Source organism: Arvicanthis niloticus, chromosome 5 (genome assembly GCF_011762505.2).
Source record: "Arvicanthis niloticus isolate mArvNil1 chromosome 5, mArvNil1.pat.X, whole genome shotgun sequence".
NCBI classification, from domain to species: domain Eukaryota; kingdom Metazoa; phylum Chordata; class Mammalia; order Rodentia; family Muridae; genus Arvicanthis; species Arvicanthis niloticus.
This window is the reverse complement of record NC_047662.1, coordinates 97,487,925-97,509,225: the sequence shown is the minus strand read 5'-3', so window position 1 is coordinate 97,509,225 and position 21,301 is coordinate 97,487,925. Positions and strand designations below refer to the sequence as shown.

The 21,301-nt window shown below is 48.5% G+C and overlaps 1 protein-coding gene across 1 annotated transcript in view; it reads right to left on the bottom strand.

Annotated features, from left to right (window-relative positions):
- Positions 1-21,301, bottom strand: part of Gabbr2 (gamma-aminobutyric acid type B receptor subunit 2) — a 326,221-nt gene that overhangs the window by 159,712 nt on the left and 145,208 nt on the right. The gene's annotated exons all lie outside the window — the stretch shown is intronic.

Here is a 21,301-nt window from a genome sequence, read left to right as displayed (position 1 = left end):
ATATATAGCGATGGATTGTGCTGAAATGTCACTCCACTTACCTGACTAAAACGTATAATTATAGATTTACTTCTATTCATTCATGAAATGTGTCTTCACTTGATTAAACAGCTCATTCAAGAAAAATCCATTAACACACGGAGCATGTTCAAATATGGCTCCTTCAACGCTGAGGGCGCCGACAGAGTTAAGATGCTAATTAGGCCAGATAGGTTTTGAAACGTCCCAATGTTTGAATAATTCAGGTCACTTGTTAGTGGGGCTTCAGCTCCCCAGGAACTACCATTAATTTAAACTAATTAGAAAATTAGCACAGAGAAGATCAAGGCAGGAAGAGATGGATGGCTTCAAAATAGAAGAGCTGTCACAGGAAAGACGGGATGCCTGGTCTGGACACCATGTGGCAGCTAGTGAGCCAACAGTTAGAAGGGCCAGGAAAGCAGATTCTGGCCCAAAGCCAGAAGGAGGAAGAAGCAGGGACAGGAGATGAGGATAATGACATAGAAGATGAAGATGACAAAGAAGAAAACTTTCTAGTGACAATGAAGGTGGTAGTGAGCTCCCCATCACCTTGGGTATGTAAGCAGGAGTTGGACACTAAACGTGAGGCTTCTTTTTCCTTACCAACATCTATGGTTTTCCCACACTATGCTTACCCCACTCACTGTTCTTTTTGAATGTTAAAGTTGCTGAAGCAATTCTGGGTAACCGTGTGGGTCGTTTTTTTGCTTGTCTCCCGACACTCCCCTCCTCCCACCTTCCCACCCCCACTTAAGACTTGACACATACACTTAAATTCATGTAGAAGTACTTCCTGTGGTAGAAAGGTGTTCCTGTGGGAACACAGACCAACATATTTCCAGATAAGTTAGTGCTTTATACTGTGTGGCTGGAGTCGAACCTGCATGAAAAAACTTAAGGACAAGTATAAGTGAAGATGCAGTACATGGTGGTTCACCTTGCCTGTGAACTTGATTGGTTCTGTGTGGGTTTGTGTGTCTCCTTGGAGGAGTCATTGAGTTGGGAAGACCCTCTCTGAGGTAGGAAGAGCTTTTCTCACAGGGGCCCAGGTATAAAGAGGGCTGGAGGAAAAGCAGTGCTGCTTAGCCTGTATGCCTTTGCTCCTTGCTGACCTGTGCATCTGCTCTACTGCTGCTGCTGCTGCTGCTGCCGCCATCCTTCAAAGACATCCGGACTCAGCTTCTTCGGCCTTCCTATGTGAACTGAAGAGAGCAGCTCTGCAGTGACCCTCCAGGCCTGTATTGTGATTGATGAGGCATCCAGACTGTGAACTGAGCATCTAACAAGTTCTCAGCCTCTCCAGCATGCAGACAAGCATTGGTCAACTACCCAGCATGCACTGTATAGAACAATTTAATAACCCCTGTGTAATATAAACTCATTCTATTGGGTCTGTTCTTCTATAGAGCCCTAATACACAGTGTGAACATTTTCTGGATAATGAACAAATGTTGCTCACCCCAGAGAGGACAGCAACAAAGACCAAAGAAACAGTCCCACTAGAATTGATCCCAATGGGCCAAGAATCCTGTTCATTTATTTAGAGTTTGTGTGTGTGTGTGTGCGCGTGCGTGTGTGTGTGTACGTGCACACGCATGCGAGCGGGTGTGCATATGCATTGTGTGCTTGCGTGTGTGCATGAGTGTGTGTGCGTTGATGTATGTCTTTGTGTGCATTTATGTGACATCAGACACCTTCCTCGGTCACTCTTCACCTTGTTTTCTGAGTCTTTCATCGAACTAGGGTGCACCGACTGACTAGACTGGCTGGCCTGAGATCCTCCTGTCTCCACTCCCCAGTGCTGGGACTCTGGGAGTGTGTCAAGCATTTTACCCACTAAGCCATCTCCCCAGCCCCACGATGTCTTTTAATCAGAGTCTACTGGAACCTGAACAGCACACAAGCGCCTCTGAAGGAAACACCTCAGTCTAACCATCACTGACCACTTATGCGCTTCATGGGCAGGATGGGACCTCATGCGTTACCTACCCTCCCCCCCCCCACCTCCCACACAGTGAGACAGGGATGGGCCTACTTTCGTGCAGGTGTCATGTGGTTAATCACATGTGCTGAGAGTTCAAGAGGACACTGGTCATGTGATAAGCAGAGGCCGGCACTCCACGTAGATGTTCGTTAGATCCTCTGTGTGCAGCCTTGTGGGAGAGCAGACGCAGCTGGGTCTAGCACCACTCACACCCCAATCTGGGCTGCCTCAAAGGAACTTGCTTCTCTCCATCATGACACCCCTGTCTGTCCCAGGTTTGTCTGTCGCTGTCTGTCTGTTCTCTATTACGGACAAGAAGAACTTAGACAAGAGAGTGGGAGAAAACCGATCGGACTCTAGGGCTCCTTGGTGGGAGCTGGGGAGTGGGCTACTTGGACTTGGAGCTGGCTTGCACACAGCTGACCCTGGCAGGGGTGGGTGGTCCACGTTCCTTTCTACAGGGGCCCTCAGATCCTGCACAGAAACACATCCTGTGTGTTGAGGCCCACAGAAGTCTATGAGGAGTGATTAAATTATGGGAGGGTCACTCAGAGAGCATCGAACGCACTCATACTTGGTTGCTGGGGACTGAAGGCTGAGAGGGAGAACTCCGTGGGGTCAGTGTCGACGTGGGAGCAGTGAGGTGACTTCCTGGGGAGATCCTCAGCTCCACCTGTGGCATCTACCCCTCTGTTTGATGTCCCAGTTCCTCCAGTGGCAGCTTCCTCTCCCCCTTTGAACTTTGTGTTAAGGCCTTGTCCTCTTTGCTCTAAGATAGGCCCTTAAGTCTGAGTGCCCTCCTCCCCTTCTTACAAAGCGACTGACACCCTTTTAGGGTCCCCCAGTCGTTCCAGTTTAAACTCCACCTTTCCTAGACACTATCGTGGACATCATGTCTAGAACCTTCTATGGGAAAGCTCTCATTCCCCTCTCTGCTACGATTCACCTGAGACTAAAATGATCAGCCTCATATGATATCATGTCCCTTCTCCAGGGTAGCACACCCAGTGACTGGTCTAGCCTGCAGCTTGACTTGCTGAGAAGAACACAGAAGCCCAGGACACTAACGAGACTGTAGTCCCTGTCCCCACTCACACCCTCCAGCTTGTCCTGCCCTGCTCTCTCTGGCATTTGACTTTAATGAGTGGCACTTCTTGATCTGACTTGTTCTGAGACTCCCAGTTAGGTTAGGTCACTGGGGGGGGGGGTCTCCCATGGCATCAGAAAAACAATGGAATCCCGGAGAGTAAGGGCTAATGGGTGGCCCAGCAGGAGTCAAAGAGCCAATGGGAGCCAGCAGGGGTCTAAGGACCAATAGGAGGCCGGCAGGATTCAGAAAGCCAATGGGAGCCCAGCAGGAAGCAGAGGGCCAAAAGGACCAAGAGGGCCAGGATATCAGCAGATGTGAAAAGGCCAATGGCAGGTCTCAGCAGGCACGGAGGGCTAATGAGAGGTCTCAGCAGGTGTTGGAGGGCAATGGGGCCCAGCAGGCACTAGAAGGCCCAAGAGCAGGAGTCGGAGAGCAAGGAAGAGAAAGAGTTAAAAAGTTAAGGTCTTTCTGCTTGGCTTCTCTTTCCTTGTCTGGATTCCAAACCTATCCAGCTTGGTTCCCCCTGTTGCCCTCAAGGGCACCTGGTGGTGGCCCTGACTCCCACCATTGCCGATCTTTGGGGTCTCGTTAGACCAATTGGCTCCCTGAAGTTTGCTTTTTTTTCTGACTCCTCCCAACACGCCATGTTTCCTGCAGGGCCCTGAACTGTAGAACTCGCCTTTTGCAGGTGCAGATCTCCGAAGAATAGCCTGATGCCTGGGCTCGCACCTTGTCATAAACCATACAGTTCTTTTACATCACACTGGTGTGAGCCACCTGAGTTCCTGGCCTCTGGTCACTCTTGCAGCCACATGTAAACAGCTCCTTCCCATGAAGTCCTCTGGGGGTTCCAGGCTCAGCTCTGATGCCCCTCCCTGCTGCTACCCTACCTCCAGCCTCCCTTACTTTGTCCTGTGACCAGGAAGTCCCTTCATACACAGACTTCCCACTGCTCCTGGACAGAGAAGCTGAGCTGTCTCAGCTCCCTCAAGGTTAGGAATGACAACCTGTCTATCCCCTGGCGGAGCCTGGAGCCAGCCTCATCCCGTGCAGGTGCTGAGTGTGCGTCTTGGGTGACCACCGCCCCAGTGCTGAGCAGGCTGCAGGGCCCGGAGCTTGCTGAGCTCAGCAGTTTAGACAGTACAACTTCACTAGAAATTGGGAACAGTATCTACTCTGCAAGGCCCAAGTGGAATTTTCCAACTGGGATGCAAATCTGAAAAGCAGGACAGTATATTGTGGCTTATTCACCCACCCACCTGCCTTAGGCTATGTGCCTCCCTGGAAGGTCTCAGAACTATGGCCCGCACCAGTGAGCCATCCTTGTGGTTGAATGAGGACACCTGCTGCCACTTGTGACGCGTGCTTGGTGCCCAAAGGGGAGGCTAGGGAAGAGTCTATGTCACCTTCATCCATCCCTCCCAGGTGATTAGGGAAGGACTTAAGTAGAAATGCCAGAGCACTCCCGAGGGAGGTGGAAGAGAGGGTGGAGAAGGCAGTACATCAAGGGTGGATGGGAGAAGAGGAAATGACGGTGGGGTTCCTGTCCCCCCAGTGCCTTTAGTGCCTCCACCCCTAGCCCCTCACTCATGTCAGGACGTCACTTTTGGCCATTGGCGTAGACCTAAAAGACATAGTTATGCGCAGTGAGTGTGTAAGTATAATAAGACACAAAGAGGTCAAGGCAGCTGCCCCAGGTCACACAGCTAGAACGCACTGAACCCAGGACTTAACTTTAGTCTGATTTCTTTCTATGGCCCACACCTAGCAAGGGAAAATGTTTCACTGCAAGGGGCCAGAGTGTAAATATTTTAGGCTTTGCTGGCCTTCTGGGCTGTGTCCCAACTAAGTTCTGCTGTTGTATTGTAAAAGAAGCCGTAGGCAACATGTGAAGCTGCAAGAGGGACTGTGTTCTAATAACCTTTACTAGACCAGGAGCTACACTTGCAAACACGGGCCATGGCTGGCTGAACCTGCCCTAGAGCCCATGGTTCTGTGCTCACTGCAGGCTATGGGAGAGGAAACCACACAGACCTGGACACCCATGGCTCTGCTTGTTGTAGCTCTCTCTCTCTGTCCTGGCGGCTCTGGGTGAACAAGAGAACTCTTTTTGAAAAAAAGGGTACCTCCACGGCTTACCCCAGGGAGGTTGGGTGTGAGGGGCAGTGGTCGCTATCAGGGATACGATCAAAGAGAGGATAAGATAGCATGCTTCAGGTTCAGTTACTGCAGGCAAGCATCAGTAATGCCAGTAAACTAAACCCAAGAGGTATGGTCTCTCTGCAGGAACAAGCTAGCCTGCATCCCATGAAACCCCAAAGGGATGCACAGAAGCCTCTGGTGGAAGAGATCTTTTCACTACTCCCCAGGAGGAGCAGCTGTGGCAGCTTGGTGACTCCCCACAGAGGGCCAGAGGCAGCTGTTCCCAGGCTGGGTACAGCAAATTGTGTGATGCACTGGGTTCTGGGGCAGGCTGCCAAGCCAACCTGGGGCGCCTCTGCACCCCACCCCTCCACCGCCCGCTGACTCACAAGCAAGGCAGGGATATGCCAGAAGGATCCGAAATGGCTCTCTAGTGACACACACAGCTTCTGAAAGGGACACATGGGGACCAGGAGGCAGGGAGCAGCTTCTGCTGTTTCCACTTGAAGGTCGTGACCTTGGCAGGGCAGGGAGGATGTGGGACGCTCCATCAATATTGCTGTAGGCTGGGATATGGATCAGGTTGCCAGAGCCTGGCAGCCATGTTTGGTGGAAGAATCACTCATCAGAGGGGATGCTAACTTGGAATTTGAGAGGGAGAGGGAACATGTCCAGGAAAACAAAAACAAAAACAAAAACAAAACAAAAACAAAACAAAAAAAAAGCCAGATGATGTGCTGAGGGCCAGCATAGAGCAAGAAATCAAAAGAGGGCCAAGGAACAGGAATCTCCCAAGACCTCTCATCCGTCTGAACAACACCGTGCAAAGGGAGAGGCCATTTTAACTATGGAAGACAGGAAAGCTGAGCACAGATGTCCACCTCCCACCTAAGCTACCCCCTTCTGCAAGTGACAGAAAGGACCCTGCAAGGTAGTACAAAAATAGGAGAATCTGCTTCAGTGTTGGAAAAAGAGGAGCGAGAAGCATCAACATGCCAGCAATTTTGAGGAATTTCAGCGAGGTTCGATGCCAAGGAAACCAGATTGAAGGCTGACTCACAGCCCGGTTTCCTGAGCAGGGGGCACTGTGCTGTGGGGAGGGAGAGTGTGCTGGGGTGTGAAGACTGACCACATAGCCTATCGATCGATGGGTGGCTGGGCACTGGAGGATAGGCTGGGCCACAGCGGGGATGCTGCCCTCGAGGATATGCCGGGCTATGGCAGGGGGTGCAGATCCACTTAGGGGAGTTCCCTTCTCATCATGCAGCCCACCTGCCTTCAGGAATGGCTTGGCTATGCTGTCCAATAACAAGCAAGCAGAGCTGTCCAAATCTAGTTTCCCCATGGTGCAAGAGATCAAGGGGAGAGGCCAAGAGCAACTCTGAACATCTGGAGCAGCTGTTCCCCACCTACAAGGAGAAACCATGATTAGCTGAGACAGTTCAGCACCATGTGACTCCTTGGCCATCAGCTGACTGTCCCTGGCCATAAAGTTTTGTCTTAGACTCAAGCGAAAGTTAGCAGAAGCAGCTAAAACAATGGAGACCCAGGGAGAGTTCATGGATGGCAGGTCGTCCCAGGTCAGGGAGGATGCAGAGACTGAGCGGTGAAAAAAAGTGAACAGGAGCAGAGGAAGGACTTCATCAACGAACAGATTTGCTACCGGAAGTAAAAGGAAACTGTTGCATCAGTTTTGTGCTTCAGAGATGAAAGCAAACCAGAACTCTGAAATGCTGGAAACGATACAGTAAAAGAAACCGGAATTCAAAGGACCCCAGCAGAGCTGAGAAAATGATGGCAAGAGATGAATTAGATTACCGAATCTGAGAGTTAAGACACATTAGAGGCAGCCAGAAGCAAAACTTAGTTACAGAACACTGAGCTGTGTACAGGATAACCTGAGATCGATGGGAGGTAATGTCTCCTGGACGTGGTCAGCGAGGGTGGAGGTAGGGATGCCACAGAGAAAAGGGCAGCAGAGAGGCACTACAGAGACTCACTCTGGAATTAGGGGTTTCCAAAAGGGGGGTGAGTGAGAATCCTGGAATTTTGGTTTCTTAAAAACACTGACATATGTAAGAATGTGGTTTCATTCTTAACCTCAGGTGTGGGGATATGGGGCTGCTTCAGACTGTCCTCAGCAGCCGACTGTGATTTGCCTCGTGCTCTGGCAGAATTGTGGTTTTGCCAGCTTCAGATAGTTTCTGTGGCTGTGTGACATTTGGAATTCTGGGAACTTTTCAGAGGGTTTATAAATGCTAGAGCCTCCTAGGTGGTGTGGGTGGTTGTTGGTCATTCAGGGGTGTTGGTTGTGATTTGTTAGTCGTGCTCAAAGAAGAAACAAGAAGAAGGAAAGTAGTGATTCCTCTCTCTCTTTCTCTCTTCTGTCCTTCTTTCTCTCTTATCTACTTAAGGACAGGGATTATTTTGGTTCATAGTTTAAGGAATACAGAATTCAGTTCATGTGGCAGGGAAATGCAGCTGGTCACCCTCATCTGCAGTCAGGAAGCAGTGACCAGTGCTGACAGTCTGGTGCTCAGCTGGCTTCCACCTTTTTATTCAGTTCAGGGGCACAGCCTATAGATTGGACCCAGCCATGTTTCCCTGGGTCTACCCTCCTCAGTTAGACCTCTCAGGATGCCCAGAAGCATGTGTCTTAGGTGACTCTAAATCTGCCCAAGTTGACATTGAAGATGAACACTTGCAAGGTCTCAGAGCAAAAGAGAAACAATGAAAGCTCTAATGGGAGAAAAACTTTCACAATCGGAAGACCAAAGTCTTAAAAAAAAAAGCTGCAATCACGTTTTAGGAAAAGCATATGAATATCAGGCAAGTTTATCAGTCATGTTCATTGTTGCTGTATTCACTCTACAAAGAGAATAGAATCAGCTTAGCTGTCCATCAACAGATAACGAAAATCTGATAGATAATGAAACATACGGTTAATAAACAACATGCAGATAATAAATAATATATATGAGCAAATACATAAGTGGAGAGTGAAAGTATACAATGGAATACTATCCAACCCTAAAAAATGGAATCACAGAACTTTCAGGAAAAGCTTAGAATGTATATCAAGCAAGGTCACACACTCAGAGAGGCAAAAACACATGGCCTCCCTTCTATGTGGGAAATGAATGTACATGTGAGCACAGTAAGACGTGAGAATGGGGAGCGGGGGAGGGATTTGGGTGACGGGGAAGAACTTGTGCAGGTAATGAATGCAGGAAAGGATAGAAAGTCTGCCTCTGTGGTTTGATCTTTGTCCCGGAGTGTGTGTGTGTGTGTGTGTGTGTGTGTGTGTACGAGTGTGCTCGAGTGTGCATGTGCACATGTTCGTGTTCATGCGTGCATGCATGTGTGTACACTCATGTGTGTGTGCGTGTGTGTGTGTTGGAATTGTAAGATCCAGTATGAACCCACAGGTCCAGACCTGCTCTAACTGGCCAGGAGTCCACTGAGATGGCAGCCCTTGGATCTGGTTAATTTCACTGTGTTTTTTTTTTTTTTTTTTTTTGCAAGTACTTTATAAGAGAGCTTTAATAAGTTTTTAAAGATTAAATTCTTCAAACAAAAGCAGTAGTCATGTTTTAGAGTAAGCACTCAAGTATCAGATATGTGGTCTTTTCTTTCTTTGCTTTAAAGATGAAAAATTCTGTGAGTAGCTAACACAGGAGAGGGCTGTTACCAAGCAAACAACCAAACCATCGTCATTAAACCTTGATACAATGTCAGGAGAGCTTTGAAGAAGATGGGCGAATAATTTGCATTTGAAGGAGACAACAGAGGGAAGCTATGACTTATGTAAGGACACAATAGACAGAAAAGTCACATGACCATCCTGACACCCATGACTTAGAGATGAGCTCATGTACACTGAGACACGAATGAGACATCTATGTCACACTCCCTGCTCCCAAGGCTTGGGGACCATTGAGAAAGAGAGTGGCAGGCAGATTGTAAGAGCCAGGGGTCCAGGGGGACCAGACCAAAACAGTGTCTGTGGGCCGCCTGATGGGCCCACTGCACCCAGCGGCTCACAGCTGCTTGCATGAGACTCACATTAGATGAGACAGTCAACATCCCAGCATGGGGAGGAGGAGGGTTCAGGGCCCCCCAACCCCTAACTGAGGAATATTGGCAGTTAATGACTTCTGGACCAGGGAGAATCAGTTTTCAGGGTGTGGCCTCTGGTAGGAACTCTTGGGCTGTTGGGTCTGCCTTTCTTTCACTGCTTTCTGGTTTGTCTTCTTGGCTGCCTGTCTGGTACGTGTATGCTTTTTCTCCAGTGGATGGCCCGTACCTATGATCATATGGCAGTGCAAATAGGACTCAGTGGGTTGTTTTGAAAACCACCAACAAAAAGAGAAGATGAAGCTGAGAGGGTTAGGGTGGATCTGGGAGGAGTTGGGGGAAGACTGAAAGCTGGGTTTGATCAGAATACACTGCATGCATGTATGAAACTCTCAGAAAACAATAAATATTATATTTAAAATTCTAATAAAATACACACGTGTGCTAGAGAGACAACCATTCAAAGATACGGCAGTGGACGCTAGCTGGTTAAGTGAGGATTTGAATCATAAATCGTGGTCACTGCTGTGTACTTTTACAGTGAAAATCAATACATCAGATAACAGATGACAAGGAATATCTACAACATAAAAAGTAAAACTGAATAAACCCCCCAAATCAGAGGTTATGAGAACAGGGGTCAACGGTGTCATAACATCCAGAGCTTGCTTTCGACGGTCCTATATTTCTATATTGGAAATTAGACAAGCAGAAGCCGAGTATTTTAAATTTAAAAAAGACTGCAGAACGCTTCATTATAGTGGCAAGGAAACAGCATTTATCTGACAGTACAGAGGGCTAAAACCACGATCAAATACAAACGCATCTCTGTGAATGCATTTCATAGGAACCAAGATAAGAGCAAAGACCAAGTGTGCAAACCCAAGTAGAAAAAGAATGGCCCAGAGAGAAAACATCACTAAAGAGAAAAGCAGACAAAAATAACCCAGAGCTGGGGCAGAACAGAGACAAGACCCAGTAAGGGCCTGGGATTTGTTATTCTCTTTACAAGACAAGATATTGCTTCGCCGAAAATTTAACTTTTGCTCCTTTCCCCCCCACCCACGCTTTCCTTCCACCAATCAGGATGGCTGTTTTATAAAGCAGATGCAGAGTCTGGGGTGGGAAAATGGAAGGAGTCTTTCTAAGATAGCTTTGTGGTTCTTAAGGAGCCACAGATTAAGGTGTGGAGAAAGGGAGGGAAAAGCAGAAGGGGAGGGGAAGGAGAGGGGAAAGTTTGTGAGTGGGAACGGGAGGGAGAAAGAGGGCAAGAAAGATTTTAGATCTTTCTTGGAGCTGAGATGTGCTGAAGTGTGCCCAGAGACCCTGGGTCAGGGCTGTAACCAGGCAAACCAGTGCTACTTGCGCCACCAAGCGGCAGCAGGAAGCAAGGGCGGCAGAAGGTGGGCTTTTCCAGCTTTGTGTAGGGTCAGACCCTGGAGTCATTTCAACGAAGGCTGTAACCAAAGGTCTAACCATAGGAACTACCTGACTAATCTCCGTGGCACTTCCGATCATGTCACGTAAGAGCCACTAGCCTGTTTCCTTTCTTGTCTGTTTTCCTCCATAAGGATTCAGACTCCCCGTGGGTAGGGGCCAGTTCGTTGTGTTCACATGACTGGAACTGGACACACTTCATAAAGACGTGCTGCATGAGTGCATTCTAAGACTAATTCAGGAAGACTGGTGGCTGCCATTTCCCAACTTGTACATCCAAGAAAGGAAAATGTGGCTACAAATCCAGAGTCTGAGCAGCCACTGTTTCCTGGGTTGAATGAAGATCTACCTGCCTATGTGGAGTAAACATGAGCAGAACACGGCTCGACATGGTGAGGAGTACTTGACAGGCATCACACCTCGCCAACCACGTTCCCACTGAAGGTGAGCACAAGAAGGAAGTACTCAGCGTTATCGTTATTTCAAAATGTCACTCTAATGTGTAGTGACTATGTCAAGATGATCAGAAAGGGCGAGTGACAGCATGTGGCCCCTGGGCACTGCTGTTCTAAGCCTTGAGTACTTATGCATATTAGCTATTTTAATACTCCCTACCCCCGAGGTAATCTGAACATGCCCCCGCTTTCAGAGACATGGGAAATTAAATGACATGCATAAAGTCACCCAGTCCCTAGGGAGCTCAGCTAGAGTTAGAAACCTGTTTGAAACCAGTTAGAAGCCTGTCACTCTGGTCTGAACAACTGTGCAGGACATCACAAGGAGAAACTAAGAAGGTAAAGATGATGTGGTCCAGGGAACCAAAAGATGATGTGGCCCAGGGAACCAAAAGATGATGTGGTCCAGGGAACCAAAAGATGATGTGGTCCAGGGAACCAAGCGATGATGTGGCCCAGGGAACCAAAAGATGATGTGGCCCAGGGAACCAAAAGATGATGTGGCCCAGGGAACCAAACGATGATGTGGCCCAGGGAACCAAGCGATGATGTGGCCCAGGGAACCAAAAGATGATGTGGCCCGGAGAACCAAAAGATGATGTGGCCCAGGGAACCAAAAGATGATGTGGTCCAGGGAACCAAAAGATGATGTGGCCCAGGGAACCAAAAGATGATGTGGTCCAGGGAACCAAAAGCAGGCTCATTCTTGATGTCAATGTTGCTGATGACTGCCCAGAAGACTCAAAGGAATTAAGAGACGAGAAACTTCCAGAAGCAATACATTCAATACAGCCAGTCCTAAGAGATGCATGCACGGAGATCAATAGCTTTCCTATAAGCCAGTGATAACTACTTTAAAAATACCCTAGAAAGTAGATCCAATCTCCCAAGGCAATCCTCAATGTAGGACACACAGAAGTAACCCTAACAGCCAAGGGAAAGGACCTACATAAAGAAAACGAGGCTACTTTACCAGCAACCAACTGAGCCAAGAGCTCCATGTTCATGAATGTGCACCACGGGCCACAGAGATGTCATGTCTGCAGCAGAGCAATCGAAGAGTGGCCAGGATTCAGGCAAGGGTGCCAAGAGAATTCTGGGAGCCTCACCACAATCAACTTGGTGAAAATAAAGTTTGTGAGCGAAGAAGGGCAGACTGTGAATTAGCCATGCTATAAGTGAGAACCCCTTCAAACACAGGGTGTCAGGTCCACATTGGTTGAGCAACAGGACAAGCTTAAATGTAGGAATAGATCAAACTGGTGCAGCCCTACTTGGCACCACTGGGTCCCTAGAACTCATGGAGGTTAGTTAGTGACATGTGCTGAAATGACAATATTTAGGACATATTGCAGCAAAGGAAATGCATTGTTAAAGTTGATACTGCCTATTTATTTTCTAACATTTTAAAATGTAGCCATAAGAAAGTTTAAAATCACATCTGTGTCGTGTGCTACATTTATATCCTGTGAAACTGGTCAAAAGCATATAGAAATGTATGTTATTTTCTAAAGGTCAACTTTAGCGTAGGTATTTTGAATGAATCTGGAAAAGATATAGTCATTAAATATGGAAAGAATAATTGAGTGTCTGGGAGCAGGAGAAAAAGGATTTGATGCTTCAGACACTTATTATTTATTTATTTATTTATTTATTTATTTATTTATTTATTTAAGCTGAAATTTAAGATAAGGCAGAACGCAACAGTGGACGCAATAGAAGAAAACAAACATAGTTATAAGAATCCCTGTGATGAGGGGATTTTGAGCACTGCATTAGCGGTGGGGACCATGGCTCCGATAAATTTAGCCACATAAAATATCAAATTCCTACACGTCAAGTCACAAAGCCAAAGTTCAAGGACACATGAAACACGAGCGAATACCTCCCACAAGCGTGAGAAGGGCCAGGACACAGGCTCACCAACCTGGGAGGGAAGGACAGTCCAGCCAGGAAAAATGCCAATCACATGAGCTGCCAAACTCACAAAAGGAAAATTAGAAACAAGAGGAGCCTAAGGAAAGAGATTCAATCTCAATAGTAATCAAAGAAATGCAAATGAAGACAGCCATTGCCAAGGGTGAGAGAATGCGCATGGAAGCGCTGGAACTCACTGGTGTGATCTTCTCAGAGGACAATTTGGCAATACACACAAAAGGTTCAAAATGCACGAGTGCTATTTCTAGGAACCATCCCTGGAAGATAATCAGAGACTCGCAGACAGAAGTTCCAATATGAGTCCATTGTATCTCTGTGTATAATCAGCCCCAAAACTGGCAGTTACCTCCGTGTTCTGCATCGGGCCTCGCCTCGCTTGAGTAAGTGATAGCACGCCCAGCGAGCGGCAGGGGCTTTTGTACAGGGACCGGATGAAGGCCGTTGTCAGGAAATCCAGATCTGCCTTGTTCCAACATATCTTGAAGTGACAAATAAAAGTTCTGAAGAAAAATAAAGTGATAACAGCTCTGGGAGTACATCATCAGGCAGGATAGTTGCAGAATACAGGAAGGAAGGGACAAGTGGTCGAGTGGATAAGACCGGGAAAATAAACCTGAAACATGCCCCAGGGGACAGACAGCTATGGGTCACCAGAATGCAGTGGGGACACTTGCTGACCTGAGAGGATGCTCCCTCCAGGCTGAATACACAGGAAGAAGACAATGCTCCTGTCCACAGAACTCATCACACTTGTAGGAAAACCATCCTGACCTGAGTTTGATGCTTTGCCCTCCCAAGGTCCGTATGTAGGGAGGGGACTTGGCCCTCTGTGTGGCTGTGGTGGGAGGTGATCAGACCTTGAGACGTGAGACCTGGTGGGAAGTAATTAATCTCGGAAGGTGTTCCCTTCAGAAGAAAGAGATTCAGTCCTCAAGAGAGGGGTGACTAGACATGACATTCTGCCTTCTCACACCCTCAAGTCTGCAGTGAAGCTCTCAGTAGACTTCAGCTGATGCTGGTTCCATGCCACTGCCCCTCCAGAATGATGAGCTGGGTAAACATTTTTTCTTTATAATACAATTGGCCACTGGTGTTTTACAATAGCAATAGGAAAATGGCCTAACGTATTGGGTTATGGTTGATTGTTAATTTTCCTTTCTTTTTTTCCTTTGCTATTTTGTCAATGTTCTGTATCAAGAACCTTATCAATGTGGCACCTAGAAAATAATAATTAATAAATAACATTTAAAAAGAAATACATGTAGCCTTATAATTTCTCTTCTTCATGAATGCAGGGTTTTCTGGCCCTTAGGACTGTGACCACCCTACTCTCTTCTAAAACACCTCCTATGGCTTCCTATAGCTGACAGGAAGCTTGGCTTCCTCACAGCCAGTTCTCCCGACCAAACATTCACTATTTCCTGAAGGTTCTATCCAACATCCCCACTTCATTCTGTTCCCACAGGCCCTGGGGCTCCTGAAGCCTGGCAGATGGGCCTTGGGGGAGAACTCGCAGCCAGAGTGTACCAGAATAGCTGTGGAGAACCTACACACATGCTGCCTGTCAGCCCAGAGGCCTGTCTGAAATAAAGCATGCTGGGAGCAGGGTGTGAGCAGGTGTGGTGGGGAGTGCTGGTCTCAAAGATCTGGGAACTGTGGGATTATAAAATGGCAGGCTGAACAGCATGTCAAGAGTCCCTGGGGGGTCTGTAAGGAAGTCCCAAGAGATGGGCTGCTCAGCACACACAGCTACCCACTTGCTTCTGGGGTGAAGTGGGCATCAAGGATGCTTGCCAAAGGCCCGTCTTCTCTGCAAAGGTGCAGACAGCGCCTGAAGATCCCATAAATACCTGGTAAGTCACACCCTGGCAAGGACACTCATCCTTTTCTTGGTAAGTCCTTTAGAAAACATGTCATCATTCTAGGTGATAGAATGGAATCACTTGCACACAGTAGGTACTCAGAAAGTGACCACAGGTGACAAGACAGTGCGTCTTTCTCCTCCACAGGGCTGATGCTGCTTCCCAGGGCCAGAGTGGCATCTTGGGAACTCAGGCTGGGATGCAGGAGGCACAGAAGTCTCTGAGAAAGCTTGGAGGGGGCCGTAAGGATGGCCCAGAGGCTGTCTCACAGACGGCACACTCCCTTTCTCACCTATTTTCTGGAATCCTTGTGGCCCTTTGCTAAGTGACCCTCACATAGCTACCCCACCTTTATGAGCAGAGATTAGTTAGCTCTTTCTTTCCAGTTTGGAGCAGAGGGTCCTGAGGTCCTGGAGGAGTGTTAGGGAGGACCACCTGCCAGACCCAGGGCCTTTCCTCACCATGGTTGTCTGCCACATCCTCCCAGTCCTGGAGTGGAGGGAGGACAGCCACGCACCATCTGTGCCTGGGCAGGTACTCTAAGGTAAACCAAGGCATCCAGCACAGAGCTCTGACTCCTCTCCAGAAGTTCCAGGGTTGTACACTGCCACCAAAGTGACAGGCACTGAGCGCTGGTCATTCAGAGGGGCAACCACTCTTTCCGGGTGTGGACTCACACTGTGAGGGGAAGGGTACCACAAAGAACCCACTAGTGGGTCACATCCATGGAATACATGAATAAGAAACTAATTCCACATGAAGTCCTGCGTCCGCCCCAGCAGGGTCATAGCAGAGTCTAAAGGCCAGAGGTCCCTCCCACCGGACACTTTGTCCTCTAAATTAGGCTCCGAGGAAAAGCCATTGACAGACCCCCGTCCCAAACTTCCATCAGCATTTCACCAGGTGTGCCTGCCCCCAGCCGTATTCTCTTCCACCCTCCACCTGCCTCACTTCTTCATAAAGGATCCACCTTAGCCACACCCAGGAGTGCAGTCCATGAGCTGGCAGAAATCTCATGTTTTCTAGTATATGCGATCTGAGTATAGCACTGTTGGGTTTCAAATGTCACAGCTTCCATTCAGACCACACTCTGGAGAACAACGGGCCTCTGTCCTCCAGCATGCCAAAGAGGCTGTGGCAAACAGCCATTCTGGAGTGGGCAGGCCATAGAGTCGACCCTGGCAGGCTCCCCGAGAGCCAGAGCTGGGGGGTATAGGGTAGATGCATGTCTGGGCTGCAGCCTCGTCAGCCAGAAGTCTCAGTTCTTCAGCTGAGAGTTAGGGTATGGGGCAGGGCACTAGGTCATTAGGACTAGAATCTAACTCGCTCAATGTCTCCTCCTGTCTTCCAATGTACTGGCAAGAACTGCTGATGTCCTGGCATGTCAGTAAGGGGTGGGGGTGAGGGGCAGAGATCAGAGGTCCTCAGTGCTGCTGGGCTATTTGATGCTCACTGTCACATAAAGATTGCCAGCTTCTCCAGTATAGCTTTGCTCAAGTCCTAACTTAGATTGTCACTGGGCCCTATGTCTGACTTCTTGTGTGAAGCCCAGTGATGCTACTGATGCTTCTGATCCTGGTACCACGCTTGGGGAATCCCTGCAGTAGGGCATAGGGCTGCCCCACCCTGAAGGTGGAGGATTCAGTGTCAATCACTCAGATGTTGACTTCGTACTTCCTCAATGCTCAATACTGATGTCAACCAGAAGCACCGCATGGTAAACTCCTAGTCACTGCTGGTTCCAACGACTGGCTCAGAATTTTTACTGAGATGTCCCCATCACTGAGATAGTTCCCATCAGCAAACAATGTCATATTCCCAAAAGCCATCAACAAATGACAGCACACCTTGGTTGAGTTCTGTGGGAATCTGAGCTACTGTCTCCTTCCATCTTCTCAATGGCTCCAGTAGCTTGGGGAGGAGGCAGGGTTGGTACACAAATGGAGGGTGATGCTCGCATTCCTGTCTATCTCCCAACCTCCTCTCACCCCAGCCATTAGAAGAAGGAAGTGCAAGCCACTCCAGGTCTCACTTACTGAGAATAAAGCCTTGAGAGGAGCCCCCATTGAGCCTACACAAACTAGGGAACACACACAGAAATGGACCACGAGATAGAGTGGCTACTGGTGAGGGGGCAATGAGGTGAGCAGGTACCCTCTTACTCTTATTCTGCATCATGTTAAGAGCTCATGCAGGGAAAGGTGATCTCAGAGGCCTGAGCATACAGATCCTACAGGAAAGAGAGTGTGGACAGGTGGGGAGGGTGCTTCTGCCAGGGCAGGGGGTTTCTAAAGACCCTTTGAGGATCCTTTGAGCTATGTTACCCATGCCCGTGGGTCCAGGGACTGCTAAAAGGGAAGGGAAGGATTTCAATTCTCTCAAAGGTGGCCTGTGGCTTCGGAGCATGGGGTGGGTCCTTCTGTTTTCTGCTGCAGGCTTTGTTCCAGGATGCGCTCCAGAAGAGCAAGCCGCACTTCAGAGGGGCTCGCCACCCCTGTGGTGGAGCAGATGGCCGCTTGGTCCTAGGAAAGGTTCCAAAAGGCTCAGGAGGGCGCAAAAGGGCAGGGTCTTTGAAGAGGAAACCGCACAGATGGCTGCATTCTTGTCACTGGCAGATCAAGGCCCACGATGAGTCCTGCCACTTGAAGAAGATCTTTGGTGTGGAAAGGTCATCCTTGATGGTGAGAGGCCATTGTGCATCTCTCAGAATGACGATGACCAAGTCAGCACTGGCACCACCAAATGCCAGCAATGATGTGGAGTCAGGGCAATGTTCCTTGTCACTGGTGGGATGTACTGTAGGGAACTGGAAGGCAGTTTCCCATAAAACTCAACACAATCCTACCTTGTGATCTGGTAACCAACTCTTTGGCCTTTACTCAATGGCGTTGAAAATATGTTCACACAAAAATCTACGTATGGGTGTTTATGACTGAATTGCTCCTAACTGACCAAACTTGGAAGCAACCGAGATGTCCTTCAGTAATGAACTTTCTGTGTAAGCTTGAGGACCTGAGCTCAGGTTCCCAGCACCCATGTAGAATGTCCCTCTGAAGGGAGACAGAAACAAACGTACCCCTGGGCTTGCTGCTAGCCAACCAGCTGAATCTGTAAGCTCTGGCTTCGGTGAGAGACCCTGTCTCAAAAAATAAAAAAAAAAAAATAAAAAAAAAAACAAAAAAAACAAAAAACAAACAAACAAACAAACAAACAAAAACAACAAAAAAACCAAGGTGGAGAGTGAATGAAGAATGAGGGAGAGAGCTGACACTGACTTCTGGCTTCCATAGGCATACATGTGCACACACATATACAGGAACACACACTCACGCACGTGTACACACACACACACACACACACACACACACACACACACACACACACAGGAGTGGGAGGTAGAATACCCCTGATAATTGCAATGGGCGGCAAGAAGTAAGAAGCAGTGTAGGAAGCCTGATAGGTGCTAACCTCAGGACCATGTCCATGAGCACTAGGTCTGCACACAGTGTGGCCACATTGTCATTCTTTGTGTGGACAGATATATGTTCCCAGAGCTTGCCTCCTGAATTCCTCAGGTAGTGAGTGACCACTGAATGAGCACCACCTATATGGGGGGGGGTCTTTTAATTTCATCTTTGCTGTCAATACCCGTCTCCCAGAGCGACATCTGCTCTTACACAGGGGAAACCTGCCGCTGTAAATTGAAGCAAGCATGTGGAGTTGTAGCATTGCTTGAAAAGCCAGGCTTGTGGATGAGTCTGCCTGGTATTGAGTCATTCCTTTTCCAGTTTTACAGTCTCTAATCTAGAGAGGGAATGGCTGCAGCACACTTGGTCTTTCTAGCCACAAATCCTTCGTCTGTCTGAGCTGGATCCAGAGCTGCCTGGGGGCCATTGGGTATCAGCTTTGACTCATGGGGACTGTTGTGTAGCTATTTCCTCTAAGATTAAACATTTCATCCTAGAGGAAATCTTCTTAAGATACAGGGTATTCTATAGGGAGGTGGAACGCTTCATCCTGAGCAGAGACTCTTTAAGATCAGAAAGCAAACATCATAAATGCTTCAGGAAGTCCCTAAAACTGAACAGACTCGCTGGGCCCCTCTCTACCCAGGCTTATATAAGAATGAGGACTGCTGAGCAATGAATGACCAGCACACCTGTCTAGAAGAGGCTCAAGTGAGCTACCTGGAAAATGTCCTGACCTCTTAAGCTGCCTGAAGGCTACGCAGTGTGCTCCAGGTTTCCAGCCTTTCTGAGCTGTCACCCTTGCTGTGTTGGGCTGTGGTGATTGCAGCTGCCTTTGAGTATTTCTGCTCCCTCACCTATAACCTTATAAGTAACTGAGGACACCCATTGGATCACCAGTTGGGTGTTAATGGTATCCTTAGTCCATCATGGGTTTCCTATCTGGGGTAAGTTGGTTCAGATCGCCCAGGTGTATAGCTGCCACACAGTAGGAACTATAGGCTTGCAGGAACAGTTGGTGCCATGGCTGAAATGGCCTCCAGCCTCTGCCTGGTCCATAGCATCAGGGCCACAGTGATGAACTCTGGGATTTTACCCCTCCCTCCAATCTCAGGCTGGCTTTCCCTTTAGGTCCTTCCCAGTACGCCTATCCAGAACAGAAGTACTCAACACTGCCAACCAACTGGTTCCCTAGAAGGAACCCAGTTTTCTCTGCACTCCTGAGAAGCTGTTAGCCCCTGGCTAGGGTCCAGCGGCTGCACTCCAGTGGTACAGTCCAGACACCTGTCGAGGATGTCAAAGTTCTCAGGCAGAGAGGAGCCATCTGGGCGAGTGCTTTAATCAAGGAGGGTCCTTGACAACAATGCCACTGAGCTACATCCTGTGTTCTGGAGACTTCCCACTGAGATGCAGAGACCCGTGGCAGACAGTCCTGTGTGGAGACATATGATATGGCACCAAACTGCCAGCACCGGATTACAGGGAGGACAGTGTGACTAGGGAGGACCGTGTCACAGACCAGCAGCTGGAGCACCAGGCACAGCCAGCCATCTGCCCTCTGCCAGTCTAAGTTTCCTCATCTGCCATATGGGAGTCATCACCCTGCCCTATAGGGCAGGATCCTTAGCAGCGAGAGGGAGAGAGGGATGGTGGATACAGTGAGGATACAGTGGATACAGTGAGGGCCGAGGAAGGCAGCTTGAGGGGGAGAGAGCTCAGAGATCTTCAAAGCACTTGAGGGGACAGCCAGGCTGCACTCTTTAGACCAGTGGTTCTCAACTTGTGGCTCTTGACCCATTGGGGAATCAAATGACCCTTTCACAGGGGTCACCTAAGATCATCAGGAAAATACAGATATTTTACATTATGATTCATAACAGTAGCAAAATTATAGTTATAAAGTAGCAATGAAAATAATTTTATGGTGGGGGTCGCCACAACAGGAGGAACTGTGTTGAAGGGTCCCAGCTGTAGGAAAGTTCAGAACCACTGCTGTAGGCCAAGCTCCATGAGTTTCAGATATCGGAGGCTCTGCCAGCAGTACCCACGTGACTCTAGGAAGTTATGCCTGCAAAAAGAATGATGTCTGAACCAGCGCTTAGGACTTTGTAATTCAGTCCTTTTCCCCTCTTTAATTTAAATTTCTTTCTTCTTTTTATTTTTTTTTAAAGCAGGGTCTCATGTATCTCAGGCAAGCTTTGATCTTGCTGTGTAGCAGAGGGTGGCTTTACCCTTCTGGCGGCCTTGGCTCCAACTTCCTGGTGCAGGGATCCCGAGTGTGTATCACCTGGTTTATGTGATTCTGTGGTGGAATCCAGGGCTTCGTGCATGCCAGGCAAGCACTGTTCACTGAGCCATACCCACACTCCATCTTTTGGTCTGAACCATGTTTTGTCACCTTGGAGATGCCTTGAAACCTGGAACATTGCCCCTTCCAGGCAATGGGCCTCAGTTTCCCCTTCTACACAATAAAGAGATTAGGAGCGGTATCTCTAAGGACTTTTTAGGTTCCTACTGCCAAAGATGCTATTTGAGCAGGCACCCCCTGAATCACTGCAGGGTTTCTCACTCACTGGGAGCCCTCTCATGGCTCTATAAAGAAGTCTGCCAGCAAGAGCCTGTTCAGAGCTTGGCAGAGAGTGGTTCCCACTGGAGGTCAAGGTCCCTTTGGTCCTCACTGAGGGCCTTGCCTGGGAACGCACGCCTGGCTCGGATCACCTCCAAACACTTCCAGCTCCTTTCTGTGCAGGGCTTTAGCGTTCACAGTGCCAGTTCACACACACACAGGGAGGTATTGGTGGGGGTGGGGGGGTTGTTGTCCTTATTTT